The sequence below is a fragment of the Muntiacus reevesi genome, chromosome 15 (assembly GCF_963930625.1).
Source record: "Muntiacus reevesi chromosome 15, mMunRee1.1, whole genome shotgun sequence".
Lineage (NCBI taxonomy): Eukaryota > Metazoa > Chordata > Mammalia > Artiodactyla > Cervidae > Muntiacus > Muntiacus reevesi.
In genome coordinates, this window is record NC_089263.1 from 26,249,253 (window position 1) to 26,269,830 (window position 20,578).

Genomic DNA, 20,578 nt, shown 5'->3' on the forward strand with positions numbered 1-20,578 from the left:
CTTCATTGGAAGGACATGGCCATTCCTAGCATCGTGTGGGGAAGGGACCCAGAAAGATCCACCAGCACTGCCCTCCTCATCCCTCCAGGCTCCTTCCAGTACCTCCCGTTGGGCAAATGAACCGGGAGCCAGGGAGCCCACAGACATGGTTTACACACACCAGCCTCCTGGGCCCAGAGCCCAGTGGGAGAGGCTGGAGGGTGGATCCAGGGGCTAACAGGGACATGGGGCTCATCCCACACTGCCCACAGTCTCCTCCTCCTGTCCTTTGTTGGCCACCAACGTAGTGCAGGATCATGTCAACTCAGTCACAGTCTCACTTGGAAATGAAAACGTTAACCGGCTTTGCTCCTGTGAGAATTGGGGAAAACTGGGGAGAGAGAGTGTGTGAATGAGAAGCACACCAGATGCCAGCAGGGTGTTGTTTGCCTCCGTGTGGATGCACATCTGCAGTATTTCTCAGCCACATCTGGGGGAGCAGCTGCAACTGGAGTTGCCACCAGATTAAGTTTATGACAATCCACTGTCACTTCTCAAGATTCAAACGCCACCTGCACAGGCCCAAGAGGTAAGTCAAAAGGGGCTGTCACATCTGTGCCCCCAACCTTCCTCCAGGCTGTGATGGGGGCCACAGGTTCCGTGGCTCCCCCTGGACGGAGCATCCGTTCTCGATTACCATCCAGGAGGGATGGTCAGTTCCTTAGCTTTTCCTCTGATGACAGTTCTCATCCCTCATGTCAGGGGAGCCCATCTGGGGACTCTGCGAGGGGCCCTGGGTGTCCGTGCCACTGGGAGGAGCCACAGGGTAGGTCTGCAGGCCTATTAGACCCACCTCAGTCAGATTCAGGCAGACTTCCCTCTCCTGATGACCACGAGTCCCCACTTTGATTCTAGAGTCCAGGGATATTTTGCTTCTTAAAAGTTTTCTAAAAATTTCCTAGGAAAGAACGTCACTTCAGAGACGATGTCCAGCCATCTTCAAAGGTCTTGGCATTTCCTTTTTTCCAGAGCATATGTGACCATCCAGGGCCCCTCTGGGGAGTCAAAGGAAGATTTACAGCATGTATTTGCAGCAACGCTGCAAGACCCATCTTCAGGATACCTGGCCTCCCCTTTCATCAAGGGCTCTGGGTCTGGAAAATGACTTCAGTCTGGAAATGTGACTGCTGCTCATTTCATTCTTTGGGGTCCGTTAGCCACCACCAGAGGTCACGTGTATCAAAGCATTCTGGCTATACCCGTCTTCATGTTCATCACAACACAGGCACCCCCTTGTCTTTGGCAGTGAAACACGCCACTTGGTTTTTCCCACTGTGGAATCCCACCACCACTAAGGACACCAGGGGCATCTCAACGGTGACCTCTCCCAGTGGCAGACCCAGTCTGCAGAGGAGAATGTGCACAGGATCTTTAAGCAAGAGAGGCTGCTGGTCTTCCGAGACCCAGATTGGCTGGCCATTCCCATCAGCCAGAAACAGAACCCGTTCCAGACAGACTCAAGGGTCCAGGTTGTTAACGCCACCGGCCTCTACTCAGATGGTGAATCTCATACCTCAGGGTCCTGCTCCTTTCCAAAGCATGTCCACATAAAACACTTGTAAAGCCTTTGAATTCAAATGTCATTGTAATTCTGCCATATTCACAAAGCCCGTGTTTGACTTTTGGCAAGGTTATCTCTATGGCTACAGCAAATAAAAGATTCTCTGGGGGGGTGTGATAAAAATTCTCTGGTTTTTTGTAAGCCCCAAGCTTTGACCTGGAGTATGTAATTTTTCTTTCTGCCAGGTCTCTGGTGTAGTAAGAACTGGCCACCCACCCCACAGCCCTTGACGTCACCCTTACTGACCTTAAGGGCTGAAGTCACCTGCCCTTCCCTCCCTACCTCATCCCCTGCCCTACCCCGAGTTCTGACTTTAGTAAGGACGTTGTACAAAGCAATTGCAGGTGGCAGTTTGACCAGCTGTAATGCCCAAAGTGGCCTGGATCATTGTTGTTGTTCCGTCATTAAGTCATGTCTGACACTTTTCGACCCCAAGGACTGTAGTCTGCCAGGCTCCTCTGTCCATGGGATTTCCAAGGCAAGAATACTGCTGTAGGTTGCCATGCTCACCTCCAGGGGATCATCCTGACCCAGGGATTGAACCCACGTCTCCTGCATTGGCAAGCAAATTCTTCCCTTGCTGAGCCACTGGGGAAGCCCTGTGGCCTGGATTACTGGCAGCTTGTTTCCCATCATCAAGAATTCAGCATGGGACTTCCCTGGTGGTCCAGTGGTTAGAACTTTGCCTTCCAGAGCAGGGGATGCGGGTTTGATTCCTGGTCAGGGAGCTAAGATCCCACATGCTTGTGGCCAGAAAACCAAAACATAAAACAAGCAATATTGTTATGAATTCAATAAAGACTTTAAACATGTCCACAACAGAAAAATCTTTAAAAAGGGGGGAAAAAAGAAAAAAAGAGCTCAGCACTGTGTCCAGGGCCCAGGACATGATCGCACTTACCCCAGAATCTATCTAAGAGGGTCTGTTTCCAGGGACCATGATTGGTACCTTTGCTGTATGAAGCAGGGTCCAGGCGGGGAAACAATCCACACTGGCTATTTTCTTTTTTTTTTTTTAGCTCAGTGATAATATATATACTTTTTTTTCCAGTGGGTTTTGTCATACATTGATATGAATCAGCCAGAGTTACATGTATTCCCCATCCCAATCCCCCCTCCCACCTCCCTCTCCACCCGATTCCTCTGGGTCTTCCCAGCCCACCAGGCCCGAGCACTTGACTCATGCATCCCACCTGGGCTGGTGATCTGTTTCACCATAGATAATATACAAGCTGTTCTTTCGAAACATCCCACCCTCACCTTCTCCCACAGAGTTCAAAAGTCTGTTCTGTACTTCTGTGTCTCTTTTTCTGTTTTGCATATAGGGTTATCGTTACCATCTTTCCACACTGGCTATTTTCAAATAGAGAGATTTAAACACAGAATTGTTTCAGCAGGATCAGAGGACTCAGTGAGCCAAACTAGCTGACGATTAAATCATATCTGTGACTGTGGCCAAGCCCTGGGGTGAGGGCATTGGTGTTAGCATGTCTCACCCATTCAGTCCAGTCCCATCCCACCCTCCCAGGCTGCTCCCCCAGTGATCCTGACAGTGCAGGCTGCCCCTCTGTCTGCCCCACAAGAGCCTTTATTGCCTACGAACCAGGAGCGGGGATCCAGCCAGTCTGCCATTGCTGTAGCCCAGGGCCTAGGTCAGCATCTGCCACTGTAATGTTTTCTTTTTACTTAAAAAAAAATTGGAATATAGTTGCTTTACAATGTTGTGTTATTTTCTGCTGTACAGCAAAGTGAATCAGCCATATGTATACATATATCCCCTCTCTCTTGGACTTCCCTCCTTTCCCCCTAGTCCTCCCATCCCACCCCTCTAGGTCAGCACAGAGCAACCAGCTGAGCTCCCTGTGCTATGCAGCAGCTTCCCATTAGCTATCTAATTTATACATGGTAATGCATTTATGTTAGAGCTATTCTCTCATTTTGTCCCACTCTCTCCTTCCCCTGCTGTGTCCACAGGCCTAGTCTGTGTCTGTGTCTCTATTGCTGTCCTGCAGATAGGTCCATCAGTACCATTTTCCTAGATTCCACATATATGCATTAATATAGGATGTTTGTTTTCCTCTTTTTGACTTACTGCACTCTGTATGAGAGACTTTAGGTCCATCACATCTCTACAAATGACCCTATTTTGTTCCTTTTTATGGTTGAGTAATATTCCATTGTGTGTGTGTACCACATCTTCTTTATCCATTCCTCTGTTGTTGGACATTTAGGTTGTCTTCCTATCCTGGCTACTGCAAATAGTGCTGCAGTGAACATTGTGGTGCACTGAATTACAGTTTTCTCAGTGTCTGGCACAGGAATTTTTTTTTTTTTAAAGATAAATGATTAATGATGAAATCAGTTCTCACAACCACTTTCTGAAGAAGCAAGGATCCAGTTTGTCAGTTGAGACATCTCAGCCTCACCTGAACCATATGGATGGAGCTGGGGTTCGGTAGGAGATTTCCAGAGAATGCCAAGCAGACAAAAGCCATCGCTGGAGAACGTCAGCATCTTACAGCACCTGCGATCGAAACGGTGACCAGCATGATTTGGCGCATTTTACACCATGGGTTCAGAGGTGTGCATGTGCCACCAAGTCTTGTGCCTATCCCTGAAGGCAAGTCATGGTATTTCCCCATTTAACAGTGGAGGAAACTGAGTGTGCAGAGCAGAGACACCAGCTCAGGTCAGAGGCCCCAGGTGAGTGCTGGCCTGGCTGGGATCCTCAGCCACGATGCACACTGCTTCTCGGAACAGACGTTTCTAGATGTCTGTTAGACAGAACAATGACCCCCGAGACGCCCACATCCTAACCTCTGGACACTGAAAAAGAGTCTTCGTAGACGTGGGGAAGGGCCTGCAGTTGGGCAGATTTTCCTAGATTCTATGGGTGGGCAGAATCGAGTCACTTGAGTTCTTTGTAATTTTATTGGAGTATAGTGTGTTATAGTTTTCTTTCTTTCTTTCTTTCTTTTTTTTTTTTTTTAGTGTGTTATAGATTTGGGTCCTTCTCCGTTTAGGACGACAAGGAGGGAAAGGGCTGGGGCGAGGCCCTGGGGGAGGGGAGGTCAGTGGTCAGGCCAGGGCAGCACAGGATATTGGGAACGGGGTGATGGGATGGTTCCCAGGGGCCTGGCATGCAGCCTGTAATCTGTGGTGGGGAGACCCTGGGGGCCTGCTCTCCAGAGGGGTCTCTCAGAGGCCGCGATCTCCCCGCGACTTCTGCGCAGGGCCGAACAGGGCGCGGTGGGCAGGACCTTCCGTCGCAGGCGCTCGGGAGCCCGCCAGGGGGCAGCGTGGCGCCCGGGGCAGGTGCGGGCGCAGGGGCACCTCGCTGTCACCTGTTCCACCCGCCGGAGGACTAGACCCCCGCGTCTCCTCATCCTTCAGGTGCCGGGGGCGCCGGGGAATCTGTGCTTCCCAGGGCCCCAAGGCCGGCCCCGCAGGACCCGGGCCCCAGGTGCGCCCCGTGCAAGTCCGCCGAGAGTCGGGGCTCGGGCTCGGGGAGGGGGCTGGGCGCGCACGCATCTTTGTCCTCCTCCCGATCTTCCCGCCGCGCGCTCTCGCTCGGCGAGGGGCGCTGGCGAGGCCAGGGCTGGGCGGGGCGCGGGCGTCCAGCCGCAGGCCGGTGCGGGGTGAGCCCGCGGGCCCCGCTGCGTGGGCCGGGCAGGGGCGGCCCTGCGTGCCGTACGCCGCGTCCGGGGCGCGCCCGCCGCTATCCAGCTTCCCGGGCTCGGCAGCATCTCGGTGCGCGGCTCACAAAGAGCTGCGGCGGCGGCCCGGCGCTCGGCCTCGGGGACACAGCGGCGGCGGCCGTGCACCCGCACTGCCTGGAGCTCCGGCCAGGTAAGCGGGGGTCCGGGCCGCCCGACCCTTCCCCAGAGCGGCCTCAGCCTGGGGGCGCCGGGGCGGGCGCGGGGGGCGCGATCGGGCGGCGCTGCGGGCGGGGGGCGCCGCGGGGATCAGGGGTAAGAACCGGGCGGGCGCGGCGGGGCCGAGCTGGTGGCTCGCGCATCCCAGGCGGGGGCGCGGCGGCGAGGGGCGACAAGGCGCAGACCAGGGACGCAGACCCACGGCGGCTGCCCGCTCGTGTCCCGCCGGGCTGGCCCGGGCCAATGGAGTGTTCCGCGGCCCCTCTCGGCACTGGTACTGAGTCCCCGTGAGGGGCGGCAACTCCCGAGTTTGGGGTCTTTTCTGGGTTCCCTGTCACCCGGGAAGCCGAGCCCCGGTTTTCTAGCCCTCCACCCTTTTCCTTTATAACGAGGCCCAAAGGGAGAAACTCCTCAGTTAAAAATTACACAGTCGGGTTCCCCTGGGCGGCCGGCGCTGGGCTGGGGGCGCGGCGCGAACCTGCCCAGTCGTCCCAGCCCCTTTCCCCTCGGCCTGGCTGCTACTGATGGTCCATGCGAAGGGCGAGGCCCCCACCTCCGAGCCGTGCTGTGCCCCGGGCGGGCCGGGCAGCGGGCTTCGGTGTGCCAAGGCCGCGGGGCTGGGGGCTTGGGGGTCGAAATTGCCCTGGACCGGTGCTGAGGGAGGGTCGCGAGGGGCCCACCCTGCCCGAGCCTCGCTGAGCATGGAGACTGAGATTGTACCTGCTTGTCTCAACTTAGTATTTACTTGCAGAAGGAAGACTTAATTTTTTCACATATGTTTGGATCCGGCCTGATAGGGGCCAACCTCAAATCTGGTGGTTAAGCCAACTCATAAATGGCCGTGGGGACGGTCATCCCCATAGTGGGAAATCTCCTTTGTGCCCTTCATCCCGTGGGCTGAGCTGTCTCTGACCTCTTCAGCCTCTGTCCCCTTTCTCAGAATACCGCCCCCCCACCCCCCACCTGCCCTCCTTCTTTCTCTCTGAGAAAAACAGTGGTTTTGGGAATAATGACCTGAAGTCTTTCAGGATGGGAACCACACAGCTTTTCCTGGGGTGCACGTTTAGTTTGCTCTGCAGGTACCCACAGCCTGGTGGGTGGCTCCTTTCTCAAGCCTCTGATTTAGTGGGCCTTCTGGTGAGATGAGGTGAGGGGGAGGGTCTTACCTTCTCTTGGGGGGCTTCCATTCTTCAGGGGACACTGAGCGTCCTCCAGCCGGGATGCCCTGACCTGTGCCCTCACTGCTGGGGGGCTGGCCGTCCTGCCTCCATCTGCACTCAGGAAAGGGGTTGGTGGCTCCTGAGCAGCAAATGACCCTGGCATGGAGCCTGCTGGTACTCAGGATGGTGTCCAGGGTGTTAGTGAGCGAGTTGGAGCTTGCTGAGGAGTCAGCTTGCTGAGTGGGCCGCCTTCTGGGTGGGCCCCATGGCCCTGGCAGAGAGACCCTTGGATGGGTCTCCAGAGCTGCACTAGGTCTGGGTGGTGGCCCTAGTGACAGGCGCCCTGAGAGTCTGCTGTGGGGCCTGTCTCTCCAGACCTCTGCTCATTGGTTGGAGAGCATGGTCGGGCCCCTCCCCCATTGCCTGCCTTCCCTTCTCCAGGGTACTGGGCTTCTCCGCCTGGGAGAAGTGTGGGCTGAACCAGATGGGGTGTGTGTGTGTGTGTGTGTGTGTGTGTACAGATGGTGTGTGTGTGTGTGTACAGATGGGGTGTGTGTGTGTGTGTGTATGTGTGTGCACGCGCACGCCTGCGTGTGTGAGCATGAGAGGTGGGGTGGGCGCTGGCAGGTGGGCAAAGCCTGTGTGGTCAGTTTCTTAATCTTTGGCCTCTTGCTTGTGTTCTCGTTTGCTCTTGCTTGTGTTCTCGGTTGCCCCGGGCTGGACTTGTGGTTTGCTAACTTGGCTCTTCATTGGTACTTCTAACCCTTAAAAAAAAAAAAAAAAATTAGTTTCACAGGGATAATTGGTGGGGATGGATTGTGAAATGGAGGCGCATAAATAATCCAGTTTGCCAACTGAGCTAAGAAATGTGGGATAAAAATAAAAGATAATTGTAAAAGACACCAGTCGCACCCCTGGAGCTGAGAGGGAGTGCCAAAACACCTTAATGTTTCCTAGACACAACTGAGGAACTAGGAAAAGCTCATGTGATGGGAGGTTTGCCTTGGGCTGGACTTTGTTTGACTTGGGCTGCCCTGAGGCCTGTGGAAGGACAGGAGCCCAGGGCACAAGCACAGCCCCCCAGGGCCTCAGCTCCACCTGGGCACTCCTCCCCATCCTAAGCCCTGAGCACCTGATCAGGGACTCAGCAGGTCAGGGCCTCTGGTCACACTGGGGTCGGGAGTCTTGGAGAGACGTTTATGTCAGGGAAATTTGAAGGACTGGGAGCAGGTGGCTACAGAGGGAGGCCCTGAGCTGGCACGGAGGGCTTCCTTCCAGAACAAGTGGCAGAAAGCAGCGTTCTGCCTTGAGAGAGTTATAGAGAGCTGGGGTCCCTGAGCCCTGACCTGGCTGGGATGGGGAGTGACGTGGACACTGACGGTTGTGTGGCTCCATCCCGTTGGTCCTGTCTGAGATGATTGTTCACCAAGTGGGGCCCAGGTGCCCAGTTAGTGGTTGGTAGTTGGCTGTGTGCCCACAGGGGGATTCTCTGGCCCCTTTCAAGGACCCCCCCCCCCCACCACCACCACCTGGGTTGGCTCCAGCTGGTGCCTCAGAGCAGCCTGCAGGCACGGGCTGACTCAGCTGTCGTGGGCGCCTCTTCCCTGCCTCTCCTGTGGGCAGTGCTCCACTCTCCCAGTCCTCTTGGATGCACAAGGGAGCCAGGGACAGCGACCTCGTTGTCATGCAGCCAGGTTATCTCGGTGGGGCTGAGATTCACGAGTCTTCTTGGGAACCCCCCGACCCCGTTTCGGCGGGTGCTGTTGCTGCCTGACTTGTGATTTCTGTGCTAGCTGCAGGGTGTCCTGGGCTGGGCTGGGCTGGTGTCCCTCACTCAAGCCTGCAGTGGCTCCCCAGAGCCTTCTCCACACCCTCAGCCTGATTTTTATTTCTGCATGTTCCTTTCCTCGCTCCCAGCCATGCCGTCAGGCAGGCTCATTGCCCAGGCTTGCTTTGTGTCATCCCCAACCCATCCCCACCTGCCACCTTGGCCCGCGTCCATCCTTGATCATCCCAGATGAATATGGACTTTTCCTTTCTTCTCTGTCAGTTGCCAAGTTTGCTGAGTGCCTGCCTGCCTCAGGGCCTTTGCACTTGCTTTCCATCTCCCTGGCATGTGCCTCCTCCAGATGTCCACCTGGCTTGCTCTCTCACTCACTTCTCTGTCTGTATTTCAGCTCCCTACATAAATTAACATCATTTCTGCCTTTCATGTTAACCCTGCTTTGTGTTTCTTCTTAGGACCTAACACAATTTATGATTTATATACTTTGTTTATTCTGTCTCTTACCACTCCAACATAGAGACTGTGTTGACTTCTGTGTCCCTGGAACAAGAATAGTGCTTGGCACCTGGTTGATCCTCAGCCCAACTTGTTAAATGGATGAGTGAATGAATGAAACTCCAGGAGCATCGTGCTTCCTTCCAGTACAAGCCTGGTGCCCTGCTGCTCCCTTCCCCAGACCCCACACCCAAAAACAGCTGCATTCACAGCTGGGTCCCTCCCAGACCTCCAGCAGAACCTTGCCTGCACTGGAGCGGCAGGAGTGATGGAGAGGTGGGGGTGGGGGTGGGCAGGGCAGCCAGATGTCACGTGGCTGGAAGGCCATCCAGCCCCGGGAGTGGGCATTCTGATCCTCCACAGAAATTCCTTTGGGATTCTCGGTTGTTTGGATGGTCGGCTCTCAGGCTGTGCCTGCACTCACCTCGGTCGGTCATGGATGTGCTTGGAACAAGACCCCCTCTGGCTCAGGTTCCTACCTTCTTCACCTGGATGTTTCTATACTGGTCTTTCACCTTACGTTGGACCTCGTGTCTCCGGGCTCCCGGCCACTCCGCCTGTCCTTGGGTGCCAGCCTGCCCCTCCTGAAGCCTCCCCACCCCACCTGATTCTCCCTACCTGTGTTCTGGCCCCACCGGAGGGGGCCACTGATTTTATAAGGAGGAAAACTCTGTCACTGATCTCTGGGGCCTTGGGTGAGCCACCAGCCCTGGTCGCCTTTCTCAGCCTCCGTTGCAGGTGCCTGATAGCTCTTGCCAGCCTGGTTTTGATCCCAGAAGAGGTTCAGGACTGAACTGAGTTGAGAGGTTGGTGCTCGGCCAGAGCTTCATGGATGCCGGTGGCCACAGGCTGGCTGTGGCTTCTTTTGTTTTACTGGGAGTTTGAAGGGTCAGCTTTGCTGGCTTTACATGCAGCCTAGTGGGAGACTGTCATACTTCCTACACTCTCAGGTGCTGTTCTGATGTAAGGGGTTTCATCTGTGGTTTTGTGCATGAAGGATCAAAATTAAAGAGAAAAAATACAAGTTTGAGATGCCGGCATCTCCTGACCGCACAGATATTTGCATCTTGTGGGTTTTCTGAAAACGGAAGTGCTCTGGCATTTGAAGGTGGTTTTGGATGGAGAAACTGGGATGAAATACACATCACTGGGCACTTTTTATTTTTCTTAAAGATTCTTTTGTTGTGGAGATATTTTTTTAAGTCTTTATTGAATTTGTTACACTATTGCTTCTGTTGTTTATGCCCTGGTTTTTTGACTGTGAGGCATGTGGGATCCTAGTTCTCTGACCAGAAATTGAACCTGCACCCCCTGCATTGGAAGGTGAAGTCTTAATCAAGGGACCTCCAGGGAAGTCCCTCACTGGGCACTTCTGTGTGTTGCCTTCTCTTCCTTAGTACGTGCTGTTTAAATAGTTCCTCGCCAAGCATGAGAGGCACGTCTTCACTTGGCAGTGAGGTGACCTAGGACCAGGCAGTGGTGACTTGCTTGAGGCTGCTACTGTTTCAGGCATTGCTGAGATTGGTTGGTGAGCCTTCAGAGCCCATGATGCCCCTCCCCCACAATCCTATATCACCTGCATCCTCCCTACCTCCCCCCTCAACATCTCACTGGGGCCCAGTTTGCATCAGATTTGTTTTTAAACTGGGTGGGCATGACTAGGACTTGTGACCACTTATGTGATAGGTGTGTACGTGTGCTCAGTTGCTCAGTTGTGTCTCACTCTTTGCAACACCATGAGCTATAACCCGCCAGGCTTATCTGTCCATGGGATTCTCCAGGCAAGAATACTGGAGTAGGTTGCCATCCCTTCTCCAGGGGATCTTCCCGAACCAGGGATCGAACTTGTGTTTCCTGCATTGACAGGCGCATTTACTGCTGAGCCACCAGGGAAACCTATGTGATAGATACAGTTCAGGAGCTCATTTTCAGCCTGTGCTTAGATAATCCGGTGGTTGTGAACTGTGGACCTTGAGCTCTGGCTGGTGGTTGGAGAGTTATGGACACATCACGGGTAACCCAGGGGCCTTCATGGGGACAGCAAGAGGGCCTGGGAGCTTGCCGCTCAGCATAACTGTTGTTGCTGGATTTGTAAGGTGTTTTTCTCTTTGCACTCAGAGGTACCATGGGTTCTTTGCACTTCCTGCTTCTGGACTCAACTCAGCTAAAAGACACTCAGCTGTGAAATACTTAGGCACTTGTTCTCAACAAATTCTAGTTAGTCAACAGTTAGGGAGTAGGAGACCACTAGTGGCATTTAGAATTTTCACTTGGGAGATAGATATGTATCTGTGTGTGATTTGTTGTTGTCCAGTTGCTCACTTGTGTCTGAGTTTGTTCATAACCCTATATATGATAGTATTTTTAAAAGATATGTGTTTATTTATTTCTCCATGATTTGGTTTTACATTCGTGGAATTCGTTCTCAAGCAAGGCAGCTCTAAACATGAATTTCTCTGAGCTGTCATGTGCATTGCTAATTTTCTTTTAAAAAATGTAGTTTAAAATGAATAACCAACAAGGACCTCCTATATAGCACAAGGAACTCTGCTCAATGTTATGTGGCAGCCTGGATGGGAAGGGAGTTTGGGGGAGAGTGGATACATGTATATGTATGGCTGAGTCCCTTTGCTGTCCACGTGAAACTATCACAACATTGTTAACCCCAATATAAAATAAGAAGTTTAAAGTTTGAAAAAGAAATGTTGTTTAGTTTTCCCCTGTTGGTCTTTCAGAGTCTTGGAAAAATCCGTGGAAAAATCCGTTGTTTGGAAACTAGGAGACCTGTTTGCTGAGTGGGTGCCTGTGTTTATTGATGATGGATTTCTTACCCCACCTCCCCAACCAGACAGCAGGTGAAACTCAGTTTGTGGTCCTGTGTTTTCTGGTGTGATGAAGGGCCGTGTGCTCTGACATCTGTGCGTGTCACCCAGAGCCTCTGACAGCTGTCAGGGTTGGGGAATCGGGAGGTCCAGGAAGCCTCCAGCAGCCGCTGGCCAGTGAGGGCCTCCTCCTGAGAGGGGCACATCAAGGCCTGTTCTTTCCTCCTTGTCAGCCGGCCACTGCAGCAAGGATGGAGCGAGACCAGATGTGTGTGTGTTTGAGCGTCTGTTCCAGTAGAGCGCCCGCTTGGTGCCAGTCGCAAGGCGTGCTCTGTGTGTGTGTGTGTGTATCCCAGCTCGCCTGCCAGGCTTAGACACCAGGCGCTACCTTGGGTCTCTAGCTGGACCCCTCTGGTGGCAGTGAGCCCTGGGGGCTGACCACTGGAGAGTGGGTCCTGGTGCTGCCCGCCTGGCCTGACCGCTTGAGTGTGAGTCCCTGAGGCAGGTCTGACCTCAGCCCTGCCTGGACGTGCCTTTCTCCATGTCCGTGTGCAGCAAAGATTCTGCCCATGACCTTTCCTTGCCCCTTGAGGGGCAAACAGGAGGGAGCTGGCATGTGGCAGGGTGGACATGCCGTCAGCTCTCTGCTCTTGGGGGGGACATCCCTGAACTGAAACTCTTCAGAGCAGGAGCCCCTCCAGACCGAGAACTCTTGATTGTGTGTCTCCTTTGGGCTTTCTCACGTTTCGGCTTTTCAATTAATTGCATTTCCTCAAGGAATGGTTTTCTTCTTGATCACAGGCTGGTCTGTGCTTAATCAGCAGTGAGAACAGTGCTGCCTTAGTGGCTGTGACCCCCCACCCCCACCCGAGGCAGAGACATCTCTTGCTGCGTCCACTTCATGAGGGAGCTGCCCTGGGGGTCCCTGGATATGGCAGCATTCTCTCCACTCCTAGCTTTGGGAACCCTTCCTTAACTCTGCATGTGTTGCTCCTTTCATCCATTATGAGATGACTTGTCTGATAATGGAAGCAGTGGGTGCCAGGCACTTAAATGGCAGGCCCTAGCATTTCCCTCCCAGCCCTCTCATTTGTGAGGTCTCCACAGTGTTAGTCCAGGGGCAGGTGCTCTTCTCTTTAGTTACCCCGGAGCCCCTTTGACAGGGGCTACATCCACCCATCCATCCATCCATCCACCCATCCATCCACCCACCCATCCATCCACCCACCCATCCACCCATCCACCTACCCATCCACCCATCCATCCATTCGACAGGTGTTTCCTGAGTGCTGGCTTTGTTCCACTATTCTGATCCCTGTCTAGAGCTGGGTGTAGTCAGGAGAGGAGTGAAGGGGAGCTACTGGAGGGTGTGGGAGGAACAGATGCCGAGTGTGACTCTGGCCTCAGAGTGCCCCCAGAGTAGCCCAGGCTGGAAGGTGTGAGCACCTAGCATGGGGTGGGGTGGGGGGGACTTGGGTTAGGTACCCCATCCTGAAAGAGTGGGTGGATTTGCCCATCTAGAGCTTAGGCCAGAGAGGCCAGTCTGGAGAGGGTACCCAATATGGGGGTGGGGGTTGAGTGTTTGGTGGTGGGATAATGTGGTTTGGGCAGGTCAGAGCAGGAGATGGTGGGTCTTGGCCGTCTGGGTCTTGAGCAGCCTTGGACATGTAGGGGCATCTCACTGTGGTTGGGGGCAGAACAGGGGGGTAACATGTACTCTGCCCGTGATGTATCTAGGAGATGTTTCCATCACTCAGCTTCGGGACCCAGGGGACCGCGGGAGGGATGGTTAAGGATGAGGAGTGGGGTGTCCTCAGAGCTGGGGCAGGTGGGGGTGGCTTGGGGAGTGGGAAAGGATGGAGCTCCCTGCTTGACGTGGGCAGAGGCTGCCGTGTCCACATCCCGGCCTTGCTATCTCGGATGTTTAATTTTACCCTTTAGAGATTTATAGACTTTCTAGATTAAATTGCCACTGTTCCTCTATAAGAATGACAAAATCCCTGGCAAACCATAAGTCATGTTATTAATTTGCTCACATGGAGTTAAACTCCATGGCCCTGCTGACTTATTTGGGAGGACAACGGATGGATGGCTGGGAGGCCTCTGTCCAGTTGTTGGCAAGCGTGAAAGTCTAGAGGGACCCAGGTCGAGGTAATGGGGCTGTCCTGGCCAGTAGGTGGCTGTCCTCGTCCTGTTGCCAAGGCTCCTGGGGACTTTCTGGCGTCTGTAGGGAGGGGACGGAGTCCTGCACCAGCTGTGCAGAGGGCTAGGGCGGGGGAAGGAGAGGGGATCCAGGCTGCAGGTCAGGAAGCTGGGCTCCAGGGGCCTCTGCAGGCTCGTGAGCTTTTAGAGGGGTGCCCTGAAGGGCTTCTCTCTGGGGCCCTGAAACCCTGGGCATTCACAACTCCTGTCTTCTCTTCCTCTTTTGGGCTCTGATGTGCTGTTCATCCTCTGGGTAATGAAGGGTCAGAAGACAAGTCTCAGCGCTTCCCTGGTGGCTCAGTGGTAAAGAATATGCCTGCCAATGCAGGCGACACGGGTTTGATCCCTGGTCTGGGAAGATCCCACATACTGCGGAGCAACTAAGCACGTGTGCCACAACTCCTGAGCCTGTGCTCCACAACAAGAGAAGCCACCACAGTGAGAAGCCCGTGCACCACAGCTGGAGAGTAGCTTCTGCTCGCCATAACTAGAGAAAGGCCGCACAGCAACGAAGACCCAGTGTAGCCAAAAATAAAGAAAGAAAGAAAACTTGTCTTAAAGCTGCTCCCCTTTCTAGTCAGCCTGCTGTTTGCACTGGCACAGGTGGGGGTAGGTATCATTCCCTCTCCGAGGCTCCTGGCTCTGGGGGAACCTGGCTGAGATGCTGGTGAATGCCTCTTGCATGGCTTACTGCCCTGCACCAGCGGTGGAAGCTGCCTGATAGTTGCGGGACAGTTATTGTAGAGGTCAAGATTTGTTGGGAGAAAGATACATTTGTTGGGGAGGGGTGCTGTCTGTGCGCTGACCTTTCTGCCTTCAAGGTGCATGTGGCTGCTATAGGTGGGGGTTGCTGCTGCAGGAGGAGCAGGTCTCGGGCTAGCTCTCCTGGTGGTTTTCATCAAATACCAAGAGTATGCTGCAGTTTGTGTTGACTGATGTCTCAAACCAGCTTTCTTCCTTTACAGTGATAAAGAGAAGTCAGACTTAGGTGTATTTGTGTGTGTGTGTGTGTGCTCAATCACTCAGTTGTGTCCAACTCCGTGACCCCCATGGACCATAGCCCGCCAGGCTCCTCTGTCCGTGGGATTTCCCAGGCAGTAATACTGGAGTGGGTTGCCATTTCCTCCTCCAGGGATCTTCCCAATCCAAGGATCAAACCCACGTCTCCTGTGTCGGCGGGTGGATTCTTTACCACTGAGCCCCCTGGGAAGTCCCTGGCATATTTAACATCCAGTATTTCATGGCAGAAAGCCAGAGGTGATGCTGGCGGCATGGCTGCCTCTCCATGGTATCCACATGGATACCCATAGCCATTGACGGGCCATCACTGTGCAGACCGAATCCATAAACACATGCAATTGTATAAATACAAATAGAATGTCCCAAGTAATGAGCAGTTCCTTGAAATGACATTAGCTCTTGTTTCAAGGGAGTGAGTGGAGGCATAGCACATTATTTTGGGACTGAATTTTGTCTCGCTCATCCCGGTTACTGACCGTGACCGTGGTCTTCAGGCTCTCGTGTGTTTTCTTTCTGGAAACTGTCCAGGCTGATAGGGGCCTTGAGGCTGTGGTTGGTGTTCACTGTCCAGAATTCATGGCTGCTCCTCGTTTGCACCCACCTGGACCTTAGGTCTCATGGCCTGACACCAAAAACACATTTCCTCTCCATAGACATGTTTAGTGGAAAATGTTCTAACAGGTTACTCATTTTAAAAGAATGCACTGTCCGAGAAAAAGGAAACAAAGAAATAGAAAAAGGTCCCAAAGACATTTCACCCCTTAAAAAGGCCCAATAACCATATGAGAAGGTCCTCAACTCCATTAGTCATCAAGGAGGGAAATGTATATGAACTGTAACTGTTAGGATTATCCATAGAACCAGAACCAATAGTGTGTGTGTATATTGTTTGTTGTTGTTCAGTCACTGAGTTGTGTCTGACTCTCTGTGACCCCATGAATTGCAGCATGCCAGGCTTCCCTGTCCTTTACTTTCTCCCGGACTTTGCTCAGACTTATGTCCATTGAGTTGGTAATGCCGTCCAACCATATCATCCTCTGTTGTCCCCTTCTCCTCCTGCCCTCAGTCTTTCCCAGTATCAGTCATGAGGTCTCCAGAGTCAACTCGTCGCATCAGGTGGCCAAAGGATTGGTGCTTCAGCTTCAGTCCTTCCAATGAATGTTCAGGGTTGATTTCCTTTAGGATTGACTGGTTTGATCTCCTTGCTGTCCAAGGGACTCTCAAGAGTCTTCTCCAGCACTAGAGTTTGAAAGCATCAATTCTTCAGTGCTCAGCCTTCTTTATGATCCAACTCTCACATCTGTGCATGACTACTGCAAAAACCATAGCTTTGACTGTATGAACCTTGGGGCTTCCCTTGTGGCTCAGGCAGTAAAGAATCTGCCTGTAATGTAGAAGGCCCGGGTTTGATCCCTGAGTTGGGAAGATCCCCTGGAGAAGGGAATGGCAACCCACTCCAGTATTCTTGCCTGGGAGATTTCTGTGGACAGCGGATCCTGGCGGTTTACAGTCCACGGGGTCATAAAGAGTCAGATATGACTAATTGACTAAACTTTCACTTCACTTCCAAACTGCCAGTACACATAGTGTGTATTTTATATATATATATATATATATATATATCTTTTTTTTTTTTTTTGCCTGTGCCACACTCCGCTTGTGGGATCTTAGGTCCTTGACCTGGGTTCCTGTCAGTGAGAGCACCAAATCCTAACCACTAGACTGCCAGGGAATTCCCCACAAGAGGCAGAGGAGAGTGAAAGCAGAGGAGAAGGCAAGGACGATGAAGGCAGAGGCTGTCAAGGATTGTGACCACATGTCAAAGGTTGTCAGCAGAGGTGATCACCCCTGGAGTCTCCAGGAGGTGAGCAGCCCTGCTGATGCCTTGACCTCAGCCACTGAACCTGCTTCCAGACTCCCAGTTCCCTGAACTTGAGTCGTTTAAAGCCGTGTATCTGGGGCCCATTTGTTCCAGGGGCCACAGGGGCTAACAGAGCCGTCAGGACGTGCGCACCAGGGCGTCCAAGGCAGGTAGTTGTCACCCCAAGCTGCAGACAGTCCGAGGTCCCCCAGCAGCTGCTCCCCTTGCGCCGAGGCTTGCACACACAAAGCCATCCTAAAGACCTGCACGTGTGCAGTGGCCTGGAGGAGTCCTGCCACATAACGCTGAGCCAAAACCCCAGACATTAGAGTCCTTAGTTCCTCCCGCATGGCTCCACTGATGGGAAGGACAGCGGACTTCTTATCCATGTGGGGTGGGAAGTCGGGGTGCCCTTTGGGAGATGGTGATTAGAGGGGTACCAGGAGGGCAGAGGGTTTCTAGGGGATGCTGACAATGTCCCATTTCTTTTTTTCTTTGTTTTTTTTTTTTTGAAAATTTTATTGAAGTAGAGTTGATTGATAATGTGTTAATTTCTGCTGTATAGCAGAGTGATTCAATTATATAATTCTTTTTTTGTATTCTTTTTCCATTATGGTTTATTGCAGGATTTCTTTTTAGTTATGGTCACATATGACCATAGAAGAGAACATATAAATCTTTTAAAAACTTTTTATTTTGTATTGGAATATAGCCAGTTGACAATGTTGTGATAGTTTCAGGTGGACAGTAAAGGGACTCAGCCATACATATACATGTACCCATTCTCCCCATAACTCCCCTCCCATCCAAGCTGCCACATAACATTGAGCAGAGTTCCCTATGCTGTACAGTAGGTCCTTGTTGGTTATCCAGTTTAAATATACCAGTTATCACAGGATATCAAATGTATTTCCATGTGCTATACAGTAGGGCCTTGTTCATCCATTCTCTGTATACTAGTTTGCATCTGCAAATTCCAATCTCCCAATCCGTCCCTCCATCACCCCTCCCTCTTGGCAACCACAAGTGTGTTCTCCATGTCTGTGAGTCTGTTTCTGTTTTGTAGGTAGGTTCACGTGTGCCATATTTTACATTCCATTTTATGGTATTTGTGGTATGATATTTTATGGTATTTGTCTTCCTCTTTCTGACTTCACTTAGTATGATCATCTATATTGCTGCAAAAACAGTGTCTCATTTCTTGTTCTGCGTGTGGTTTGCATGAATGGGTTCAAATTTATGATAAGGACCTTTTCAGTACCTATATTAAACTTCAATGAAAAGTGGGGAAAAAAAGAATAGTATAGCATCTTGGAATCTTCAAGGAGAACTTCCACTTGACTGACTCATGGCTTCTTTTCCTGCTGGAACAATAATATCAAAATCAAGATTATATTTAATTTAATGTGAAATGATTAAATGAGGCCATTCCAACAAGTGCTTATTAATATGCAGATACACACTGTGTTTTCAAAATGAAATCAGAGTCCATAAACCCAAGTAGGATGCTGAGATCTCTGTTCAAGTAATTGATACAGATTCGTTCTCTCCATGAAAGTTTTCCTTATGCACAAAGAAGCTGAGCCCTTAAGGAAAACCAGACACAAACAGCCTGAACATTTGAGGATCACGTGCTCTGCGGTGAGTGGAAAACCAGAGAGAGACCAGGGGTGTGTGTGTGTGTGTGTGTGTACAACTCCTTTGGGTCAGCAGGGTGTGTGTGTGTGTGTGTGTACAACTTCTTTTGGTCAGCCTAGAAATTTTAGTTGGGTGTTCTGTGGGCCCCCTGCCTGGTACTTTCCAGGCCACCCTGCCCAAGCTCCTAGAGGTCTTGCTGTCTGTGCCCACAGCTTTCCCTGGTCCCTCATACCCCTCCAGCTGTGCTGGGAGACTGTCCATCAGCTGCCCATGCAGTGACCACTCGGCTTCATGGGCTGTATCCTGCGTGTGGTCATCACATCTGCACTGGGCCCATGTGGTCTCTGCTCTTGCTCCATCTGAAATAGACGAGATCCACAGCACAGTGGTCTCTTCCGAGGTGGTCCATGGAGATGCGAAATGGGTGGGGTAGCACCGTGTGGCCTCAGTGGTTCTGGGCATGCTCCTGGCTCTCATGGATGGACTCTCATCCCTGACCTGCTGCTGGGATAGCATGCTGGCTTCTCCTGTGTGGTATGAGGATCAGGACTGGGGTCTGAGGGCTGTGTTTGTCCAGGCGGAAGCTGGGGTCCGGGCATGGGTGCATCGGTGCTGCCCTCACCCTCTGGGCCCACTGGGAGCTGGCCTGGCACAGCAGGCTCTGCGGCTGTGGTCAGCCTCTCACTGGTCTCATGGCAGGTGTTCGTGATACAGACAGCACCTTTAATGGCGGGGAGCGGGGAGGGATTCTTCCATGAGCTTGGCACGTGCATTCTTCACCCACGTCTCCTCTCGGCTGTTCTTCCACCTGCTGTGATGGGAGTTTGTCCATCAGGCACTGACCAGCCCCTCACTTGGACACTGGGATTGTTTAGAGTGTTTTCTGCCCTGAAGGATGCTGAGATAAATACCCTGTAGCTCTGCTCTGCTCTTTTGTCAGATCCCCTGATTCTTTCTTTATGATACATTTCCAGAAGTAGAATGGCTGGGCTGAAGGTGAAGACTGCAGACTGACCTCTAGAAAGGCTCGGATGCCCACAGACGGTGTGCGTGTGGGGCCTGCTTTCCTTCCCTCCCCCTTTCCTGTCCTCTCCCCCCACCCCTGCCCTCACACTGCTTCTCCCCATCCCGACTCCCTCCTGTGATGCTGCACCATTGAGCAGCGTCCAGCAAATACCATTCCAGCTACCTGTCTGGGACCTCCCAGCTCACAGGCTCCTTGGGGACCCTTGTCCGGGGTTTGCTTGTGGGTTTTGAGAGGAAACCAGGAACCAATAGGGGAGCCTGTGGAGAGCCTCAGAGGCTTCCCCAGGACACACAGGCCAATACTGAGGTGTGATGATGTTCTTCCAGAGAGAAATCCCTTCCCTGGGAGCTCCTCACCCCAGGCAGGGGTTGCTGGGATGCTGACCCCATAGGCAGGGACTGGAACCCCTGGGCTTACAAGCCATTTGTTGTTGTAGTTGTTCAGTCTCTAAGTCCTGTCTCTTTATGACCCCCATGGACTGCAGCACGCCAGGCTTCTCTGTCCATCACTATCTCCTAGTAGTAGTGTTAGTCACTCAGTCGTGTCTGACTCTTTGCAACCCCATGGACTGTAGCCCACCCAGCTCCTCTGACCATGGGATTCTTCAGGCAAGAATACTGGAGTGGATTGCCATTCCCTTCTCCAGGAGATCTTCCCAACCCAGGGATTGAACCCGGGTCTCCTGTGTTGCAGGCATGTTCTTTACCATTTGAGCTACAGGGAAGACCTCTCTATCTCCTAGAGTTTGCTCAAATGAATGTCCATTGAGCTGATGATGCCATCCAACCATCTCATCCTCTGTGGACCCCCTTTCCTCCTGCCCTCAATCTTTCTCAGCATCAGGGTCTTTTCCAGTGAGTCGACTCTTTGCATCAAGTGGACAAAGGATTGAAACTTTGACTTAAGCATCAGTCCTTCCGATGAATATTCAGGGTTGATTTCCTTTAGGATTGACTGGTTGGATCTCCTTGCTCTCCAAGGGACTCTGAAGAGTCTTCTCCAACACCATGATTCGAAAGCATCGATTTTTTTGGTGTTCAGCCTGCTTTAATGGTCCAGCTCTCACATCCGTACATAACTGCTGGAAAAACC

General features: G+C 52.4%; 1 protein-coding gene across 1 annotated transcript in view; it reads left to right on the forward strand.

Annotated features, from left to right (window-relative positions):
• Positions 1–5,381: 5,381 nt before the first annotated feature.
• APBA2 (amyloid beta precursor protein binding family A member 2) overlaps positions 5,382–20,578 on the forward strand; it is a 130,853-nt gene continuing 115,656 nt past the window's right edge. The window contains exon 1 of the mRNA XM_065906484.1: positions 5,382–5,449. The gene's annotated coding sequence lies outside the window, so the exon portion shown is untranslated. The remainder of the gene's footprint in view (positions 5,450–20,578) is intronic.